Here is a 9,547-nt window from a genome sequence, read left to right as displayed (position 1 = left end):
TTAAAAATAGAACTGCCCTGGGCGCCTGGGGGGCCCAGTCGGTTAAGCGACTGCCTTCGGCTCAGGTCATGATCCTGGGGTCCCGGGATCGAGTCCCGCATCCGGCTCCCTGCTCAGCGAGGGGCCTGCTTCTCCCTGTGACCCTCCCCCCTCTCATGTACTCTCTCTCTCTCTCATTCTCACTTTCTCAAAATAAATAAATAAATCTTAAAAAAAAAAAGAACTACCCTATCATCCAGCAACTGCATTCCTAAGTATTTACCCAAAGGATACAAAAAATACCAATTCCAACGGACGCATGCACCCTATGTTTATAGTAGCATTATGTACAATATCCAAATTGTGGAAAGAGCCCAGATGTCCACCAACTGGTGAATGGATAAAGAAGAGGTGGTAATATATACACAATGGAATGAAATCTTGCCTTTCACAACAATGTGGATGGAGCTAGAGAGTATAATGCTAAGAGAAATAAGTTAGTCAGAGAGAGACAAATACCACATGATTTCACTCATACTGGGAATTTAAGAAAAAACAAATGGGGGGGGGAAGAGAAAAACCAAGAAAAAGACTCTTACCTCTAGAAAACAAACTGATGGTTACCAGGGGAGACGTGGGTGGGGGATGGGTTAAATCGGTAATGGAGATTAAGGAGGGCACTTGGTGTGATAAGCACCTGTGTTGTATGTAAGTGATGAATCACTAAATTCTACTCCTGAAACTAATATTGCACTGTATGTTAACTAATTAGAATTAAAATAAAAACTTGAAACAGACAAACAAAAAAAGAATGTAATGGGTTCTAAAGACCAAAAAGCTTGAGAAGCACCATTTCATATGGTATAATCGATCTGAACTCAGAAAGCACAGAGGGCTTAACATGTGAACATAATTATTATTAGAAATGGGCTTCAGGAAGTGTTTGGTTTTGCTCGTGGAAGAAAGAGACCAGTATAACATGGGCACACATTCCTGTAGTCTCAACTTGCCCAAATTAATTAATAAAATAATTTAGTAGGACAAGTTTCTATGCCAACACATGGGACTCTGCCACCAAACAAAAAGTCTCGTGGCTTCACTCTGACAAATACTGGGAAACACAAAACTTACTTTTTTTTTCATAGCTACAATCATTAGCCTAGACTGTCATCTATGAAGTGCTTGTGGGCAGGAAATTGCAATGACAGAATGTCAAGAAGGGTACAATACAGCCAATGATGCGTGAACACTCAAAGCTCTGATGATCCACCAACTATATCAAGCCAAAGGAAAATTCTCATTTGAACAAGTGTTGGTCTTCTTTTTTTTTCTTTTTTTAATGATACAATTTAGGGAGATGACACAGTTAATAGATGTATTTAGATGCATGAATTTTTGACATTTTCATTATGAAAATTAAATACAACAAAGACGAGAGTATAGTACATTACATCCTGTGTGTCCATCCTCTGTTTCAACAGTTACTAACAGTTTTATCAATGTGGTCTTATCTATCTACCACCCCACAACCCCACTTTTTAGCAGCAGTATTTAAAACAGATCCCAGTTCAGCCTGGGAAATATAGTCAATGTTATTGTAATAACGTTGTATGGTGACAGATGGTAACTACACTTATCATGGTGAGCACTTTGTAAGGTATATAAACGTCAAATTGCTGTGTCGTACACTTGAAACTAATGTAATTTATGTCAACTATACTTCAATTTTAAAAATCCCGGACATTATACTATTTCACTCATAAATAATTCAACATGACTTGGTAATAAAGACTTTTAAAATTCTATCTAATAAAATGGTCAATACTTTCTTGGTACACAGTAATCTAATACCTAGTCCATGTGCAAATTTCCCTGATTATCTTAAAACTTCCATTTGCAGTGGCCTACCCCCCCTTTCCTTGGGATTCAAATCAGTTTCCCTGATTTTCTTTGTCTCTTAAATCTCTCTTAATCTCATTTGTTTGTTGAAGAATCCAGGTAATTAAAATGAATATTTTAATTCCATCATTAAGTAGAGAGGCACGAAGGAGCACCTGGGTGGCTCAGTCAGTTAAGTGTCTGCCTTCCACTCAGGTCATGATCCCAGGGTCCTGGGATGGAGCCCCATATTGGGCTCTCTGCTCACAGGGGAGCCTGCTTCTCCCTCTGCCTGCCCCTCCCCCTGCTTGTGCTCTCTCTCTCTCTCTCTCTCTCTCTCTAATTCTGGTAAATAAATAAATAAAATCTTTTAAAAAATGTAATTAATTCAAATTTGATACAGCTAACGATCGAAAAGTAGGGGGGATGAGATAGGGCTTTTTTTCATTTAAAATAGAGTGGCAAATAACTTTCTCAAGTCACAGTTACTTTGCTTTGTTCTCTTTCTTCCTCTGTTGCCTGAAGGAGAATGGGGGTTCTGAGGGAATGCAAGGAACCTCTGGGATGAGACAGGAGCTCCAGGAGGTCAAACCAATGTCAGAGTCGTCTACTTAGAGTGCTTCCGGCCTCCAAAGACAGCTTCAAAGGAGGCTGCTTTCGGTCGCAGCCTCCGGTACTGTCAGAATAGAGTACTGGCTCCTTGCTTACCCCACTCAAGTTATTCTATTTAGTTATTTTGGAACAAATTCAAAGGTATACTGCCCTGATTCCCCCTTCAGGGCTGAGGCCCCCACAGCCCTGCTGTTGGGAACATTGGTGGCAATTGGCATCAGCCGCTGGGAGCTGCCTCTCCCAAAATTACATCCCTCCCAGAGGGCAGCCCCAGGCCAATGACCAGTTGAGGCCGGGATACAAAGTCCTGGTTTCCTTGCTTCAGCTGGGGCCAAAGCTGAAGGACCCAACCCGCTCTGGAGTTCACCACAGACTGGAGGACAGTCCAAGGCCTCACCTGCAACTGACATCGTGGGTCAACCTCTCCCTCTGCCCAGCACCGCCTTCTTCATCCCTGGGGGGTGAATCTCCTGAGAGCACTCCCTAATCAACCTTCTGTACTCATTTTTGTACTGGTCTGTTTCCAGCAAACTCTGTCTAAAACGGTTGGTTAAAGAAGCTTCTTCCCACAGTTATTCTTCAGCCGCTTGATTGCTTTCCAGAGGCAATCGTATGTATCAGTTTGTCATACATACTTGCAGAGACATTTCATGTAGTTCTAAACATACATGTATATATTCTGTCCCTCGTATATGTTTTTTAAACATATACCAGCTTTCAACCATTCTTTGCTTTGCTTTATTCTTTTAACAATATATTTATCTCTTAATAGTATGCTTTGCAAGACTGCCTTATCGGGCGCCTGGGTGGCTCAGTTGGTTGAGCGACTGCCTTCGGCTCAGGTCATGATCCTGGAGTCCCGGGATTGAGTCCCACATCGGGCTCCCTGCTCAGCGGGGAGTCTGCTTCTCCCTCTGACCCTCTTCCCTCTCGTGCTTTCTATCCGTCATTCTCTCTCTCAAATAAATAAAATCTTTAAAAAAAAAAAAAAGACTGCCTTATTATTTTTGTTGGATGTTCACTATGGCGTTACCACAATTTATTTAACCATTACTCTATTATTATTGCATATATAAATTGTGTCCAATTTTTTTTTATTACATGCCATGCTGTAAGATATCACTCTGGCCATGTATCTCTTTCTAAATATGTGACTACATCTCTAACACACAGAGTTAGAAGTCAAATTGTTGGGTCAGAGAATATGCATTTAAAATGCTGATTGATGTTGGGGCGCCTGGGTGGCTCAGTCGGTTAAACGGCTGACTCTTGATTTCAGCTCAGGTCATGATCTCAGGGTCGTGAGATCCAGCCCCACGTTGAGCTCCGCTCTGGGTGTGGAGCCTGCTTAAGGTTCTCCCTCTCCCGCGTCCCGCCCCTCTCCCGAGAGCTACGCGGCAGTCTCCCGGTGCCCTCTTCAGTGTAGCTGAAGCTGCTGAGAGATGGCAGAAGAAGCGGTGGTAGTAGCCAAATTTGATTAGGTGGCCCAACAAGAACAAGAGCTGGACATCAAGAAGAATGAGAGATTATGGCTTCTGGATGACTCTAAGTCCTGGTGGCGAGTTCGAAACTCCATGAATAAAACGGGTTTTGTGCCTTCAACTATGTGGAGAGGAAAAACAGGGCTCGGAAAGCATCCATTGTAAAAAATCTAAAGGATACCTTAGGCATTGGAAAAGTGAAAAGAAAACGTAGTGTGCCAGATTCTGCATCTCCTGCTGATGATAGCTTTGTTGACGCAGGGGAACATCTCTATGACCTCAACATGCCTGCTTATGTGAAATTTAACTACATGGCAGAGAGAAAGGGTGAATTATCATTGATAAAAGGGACAAAGGTGAGCGTCATGGAGAAATGCAGTGATGGGTGGTGGCGGGGTAGCTACAATGGACAAGTTGGATGGTTCCTTTCAAACTATGTGACTGGGGAAGGTGACAGTTCTTTGGGTGACCATGTGGGTTCTCTGTCAGAGAAATTAGCAGCAGTTGTCAATAACCTAAGTACTGGGCAAGTGTTGCATGTGGTACAGGCTCTTTACCCATCCAGTTCGTCCAACGATGAAGAACTTAATTCTGAGAAAGGAGATGTAATGGATGTTATTGAAAAGCCTGAAAATGACCCTGAATAGTGGAAATGCAGGAAGATCAATGGAATGGTTGGTCTGGTGCCAAAATCTATGTTACCATTATGCAGAATAATCCATTAACCTCAGGTGTGGAACCATCACCTCCGCAGTGTGATTACATTAGGCCTTCACTCACTGGAAAGTTTGCTGGCAATCCATGGTATTATGGGAAAGTCACCAAGCATCAAGCAGAAATGGCATTAAATGAAAGAGGGCATGAAGGTGATTTCCTCATTCATGATAGTGAATCTTCGCCAAATGATTTCTCTGTATCACTAAAAGCACAAGGGAAAAACAAGCATTTTAAAGTCCAACTAAGGGGCACCCGGGTGGCTCAGTCGTTAAGCGTCTGCCTTCGGCTCGGGTTGTGATCCCAGGGTCCTGGGATCGAGCCCCGCTTCGGGCTCCCTGCTCCGCGGGAAGCCTGCTTCTCCCTCTCCCACTCCCCCTGCTTGTGTTCCCTCTCTCGCTGTCTCTCTCTCTCTGTCAAATAAATAAAGAATCTTTTTTTTTTAAAGATTTTATTTATTTATTTGAGAGAGGGAGAATGAGAGATAGAGAGCTCGAGAGGGAAGAGGGTTAGAGGGAGAAGCAGACTCCCTGCTGAGCAGGGAGCCCGATGCGGGACTCGATCCCGGGACTCCAGGATCATGACCTGAGCCGAAGGCAGTCGCTTAACCAACTGAGCCACCCAGGCGCCCCATAAATAAAGAATCTTAAAAAAAAAAATAAAGTCCAACTAAAAGAGACTGTCTACTGCATTGGGCAGCGTAAATTCAGCACCATGGAAGAACTTGCAGAGCATTACAAAAAGGCACCAATTTTTACAAGTGAACAAGGAGAAAAACTGTATCTTATCAAGCATTTGTCATGATAATGCTGACCAGAAGTGACTGCCTCACAGCTATAATTCATCATGTAATTAAAGACTGAGAAAATGTAGTCCAGTCATGTTTGATTGGAAATTGCTTTCTGACCCTACATGAGAATTGACTATAATACATAAGTATTTTTATTATAACTCAGCCCATACATATATACTACATATGCAAAGCATCTGCACAAAGCAGTTCCTTATCCTTGGTCTTTTGTTTTATTGTTTTCTTTGCTGTTTTTCTCTTTGCTTCTAATATTAAGGTTTTTGTTTTTGGGGTTTTTTTTTTGGTGTGGCACATAGACTTTATTCTGACCGCTCCCCAAGTCCTGGGTCCAGGCCCGCGTCCTGACCAGCGTGTGGGTTCACTCAGCACTCAGAAAGACCCTCTTGTGTGCGGTATTGGTGTACGGGTGCCAGCGCCACTCCACGTCTGCTATGGCCTCCTGCTCCAGCGTGCCCAGGCGGATCATGTACAGCTTCAGTTCAAAGCGAGGTCCAACCTCGGTCAGCTCCACACTGCGGTGGCTGGTGACTTCCCATATACATGGTGCCGGAAGGAGATATAGTCATCTTGGTTTGCAAAGGTGATGACCCGGTGGCTGTCATCTTTGGGCACGGAACAGGTAACGGAGTATGTCGGAGACCCGCTTGCCTAGTCGGGAGGAGAAGCCATGCATGATGAGGTGAGGCTTGGCCTCGGACACGGAGCCCAGGTCAGGGATGTCGTGCCGCATGACCACATTGCACAGTGTGAAGTAAGCAGTAGGGCCGAAGGGCAGGTGGCCGACAATGAGCCCCACAGGTGTGCCTCGATGTTCATGGACAACCAGCAGGTCAGTGACACCATTGGCTTTGCAGGCTTGCACCAGTGCCCCTACCTCATGCCAGCCATGGTTCATGCGTTGGGCACCTGGGAACACCAACTTCAGCTCCTTTGCAAACATCTTGAGGCGGGAACTGGGGTCTCGGGAGATAGTGATCATGACCTTAGGATCCTCGACCCCTGCCCATCGATATTCATCATCCATTTGGTTGGTCACACCTTCACCGCCGGCGTCATCGAACTCCAGGGAACCCTGTAAGGCCAGAGCCTCCCTGCGTAACTCGGTGGGAATCAGGCGATTCTCTTCCAGGGCGCGCCGAACCTTCTCCTTCCCCCCCCCCGCCCCGGGCGGTTCGCAGCGACTCCTCGCGGGCCTTGCGGTACAGGTACTCCCGGCCAAGGCGGGCCTCAGGACGCAGCATCCTGAGCGTGACTTCCACGTGGGTCCAGGAGAATGCCAGGGCAGCCGTAAGCCTCTAATATTAAGGTTTTATGTTTTGAAAAAATAATGCAGATCAAGTCTTTACCTGGAAGAATTAGTTGGTTTATTTTCTTTATTTCCTTGTATGGGCACCATATTAGTCACTTCTGCAATGGTTTCTCTTCAAATAAAATTATTATATCAGTATATGGCTAAAATAAATTTCTTGGACAATGCTTTTTTCTGTGACTAAATAGCAATAATAAACAGAAAATTAGAAATTATTTTCAGGTATTTGTTGAAAGCCATTGTAAATACCATGTTGTGTCTGCCATTTTTAAAAATATATTCATTGTCTTCATTGTAAAGTAAAACAAATGGGACATACGTTTGAAATGTATCTTGTACACTTTTAATTTACAGCTGTTGGAAACAAAAATCTCTAAATTTCTAGGATTTTGGGGGGTTGCTTCTTATCTGGTTATTCAAAAGAATAAAGCAGTCTCTGAGGAAAAAAAAAAAAGATTCTCCCTCTCCCTCTGCCTCTGCCCCCCTTCCCCGACCCTTGTTTCTCTCTCATAAATAAATAAATAAATAAAATATTGCTTGATAATGCCAAATTTGCCCTTCGTGGAAGTTGATGAGAATGTGTATCATGCTATACCCTAGCCAATGGCCTGAGTTATTGATATTTTTTATCTTTATCAATCTGATGAGGAAATCATCTAATGATAGCGTTAACTTTCTACTGAGTCATAGAGAGTGTCTTGTGTTTAAAAAACATTTATAGGGGTGCCTGGGTGGCTCAGTTGGTTAAGCGACTGCCTTCAGCTCAGGTCATGATCCCAGAGTCCCGGGATCGAGTCCCACATCGCCTCTCCCTCTGACCCTCTTCCCTCTCGTGCTCTCTGTCTCTCATTCTCTCTCTCTCAAATAAATAAATAAAATCTTCAAAAAACACACACACACAAAAACTAAAAAAAAATTTATAATGAGCTTTTTATCATGTACTGTCTGTTCATATCCATTGTTGATTTTTCTATTGGGTTTTTATTGTTGTTTCTTATCTTTTTGTAGAAGCTCTTTATATATTAGGAAATGCAATATTATAGTATAAGCTATAAATACTGTTTCATGATTTGTCATTTGTATTTAGACTTTGCTTTCGGTAGTTTCTATCATGCTAATTTTTAAAATGTAGTTTAATTTATCACTTGTCTCTGGTTTCTGAGATTTGTGTTAAAGAGTACTAGGAGAAAAAGACTTTGAGATAAAACCCAGGATGTGCTAGAAAGGAACATTCTAATTAAAACTGTGGATAAGACTAAAACTATTCGCAATTATCACTGATATTTCTCCAAAGAAGACATGCAGATGGCCAACAGACACATGAAAAGATGATCATCATTTCTTACCATCAGGGAAATGCAAATCAAAACTGCAATGAGGCATCACCTCAAACCTGTCAGAAAGGCTAAAATCAACAACACAAGAAGAAACAGGTGTTGGCAAGGATGTGGAGAAAAAGGAACACTTGTGCACTGTTGGTGGGAATGCAAACTGGGGCAACCACTGTGGAAAACGGTATGGAGTTTCTTCAAAAAGTTAAAAATAGGGGTGCCTGGGTAGCTCAGTCTGTTAAGCATCTACCTTTGGCTCAGGTCATGATCCCAGGGTCCTGGGATCAAGCCCTGCATCTGTTCATGCTCTCTCTCTCTCTCAAATAAATTAAAAAATAAATAAAATCTTTAAAAAAATCCCATTAAAAAAAAGTTAAAAATAGAGCTACCCGATAATCTAATCCTGCAATTGCACTACCAGGTATTTACCCAAAGAATACAAAATACTAATTCTAAGGGATACATGCACCCCGATGTTTATAGCAGCATTATCTACAATAGCCAAACTATGGAAGCAACCCAAGTGTTCATTAATAGATGAATGGATAAAGAAGATGTGACATGTATACAATAGAATATTACTCAGCCATAAAAAATAATGAAATCTTGCCATTTGCAATGACATGGATGGAGCTAGAGAGTATAATCCTAAGAGAAGTAAGTTAGAGAAAGACAAATACCATATGATTTCACTCATGTGGAATTTAAGAAACAAAACAAATTAGCAAAGGGAAAAAGAGAGAGAAAGAGACAAACCAAGAAACAGACTCTGAACCATAGAGAACACACTGATGGTTACCGGGGGGGAGGAGACGGGGGGATGGGTGACATAGGTGATGGGGATTAAGGAGAGCACTTATCGTGAGGAGCATCGGGTGATGTATGGACCTGTTGGATCACGATATTGTACACCGGAAACTAATATTACACTGTATGTCTACTAACTGGAATTAAACTAAAAACATAAAACAAAACAAAAAGAATTATCACCAATAACCTAATAAAAATCATGATCTTCTCTCTACCTCACCCTCTAAAACTCGTTCCTCTCATAGTCTGCCCCATTTCAGTAAGTGCCAACTTTATCCTTCTATTGGCTCAAGGATGGCCTAGGAATTCTCCTTGGCTCTCTCTTTCTCTCACATCTCACATTCAACCCATCAGCACTTCTTATCAGCTCCTAGAGCTGATAAGAATCTGACCTCTTCCCAAAACTTTCACTATTACCCTAGTCCAGGTCACCATCATGGATCATCATAGAGGCACCTAAATGGTTTCCCTGCTTCTACTCTGGCTTCTACAGTTTACTTTCAAGCAGTTAGAGAGATCCTTTGAAAATATAATACAGATCACTGAACTCTTCTACTCCGCACCCTGCAAAGTCTACAGCTATTTGGTTTAGGGTAAAAGCCAAAGTCTTCCCAATGGCTTA

General features: G+C 42.5%; 2 pseudogenes; one reads left to right on the top strand and one right to left on the bottom strand.

The window, feature by feature from the left end:
- The first annotated feature begins 3,911 nt into the window (after positions 1-3,911).
- Positions 3,912-5,496, top strand: LOC112815164 (SH2/SH3 adapter protein NCK1-like; annotated as a pseudogene).
- Positions 5,497-5,753: 257 nt separating this feature from the next.
- On the bottom strand, positions 5,754-6,755 carry LOC112815165 (U3 small nucleolar ribonucleoprotein protein IMP4 pseudogene; annotated as a pseudogene).
- Between the last annotated feature and the right edge of the window lie 2,792 nt (positions 6,756-9,547).

Source organism: Callorhinus ursinus, unplaced genomic scaffold, assembly GCF_003265705.2.
Source record: "Callorhinus ursinus isolate GAN/ISIS: 27379988/994484 unplaced genomic scaffold, GSC_fseal_2.0 scaffold30, whole genome shotgun sequence".
Classification (NCBI taxonomy): Eukaryota; Metazoa; Chordata; class Mammalia; order Carnivora; family Otariidae; genus Callorhinus; species Callorhinus ursinus.
This window is presented reverse-complemented; position numbering and strand designations above follow the sequence as displayed.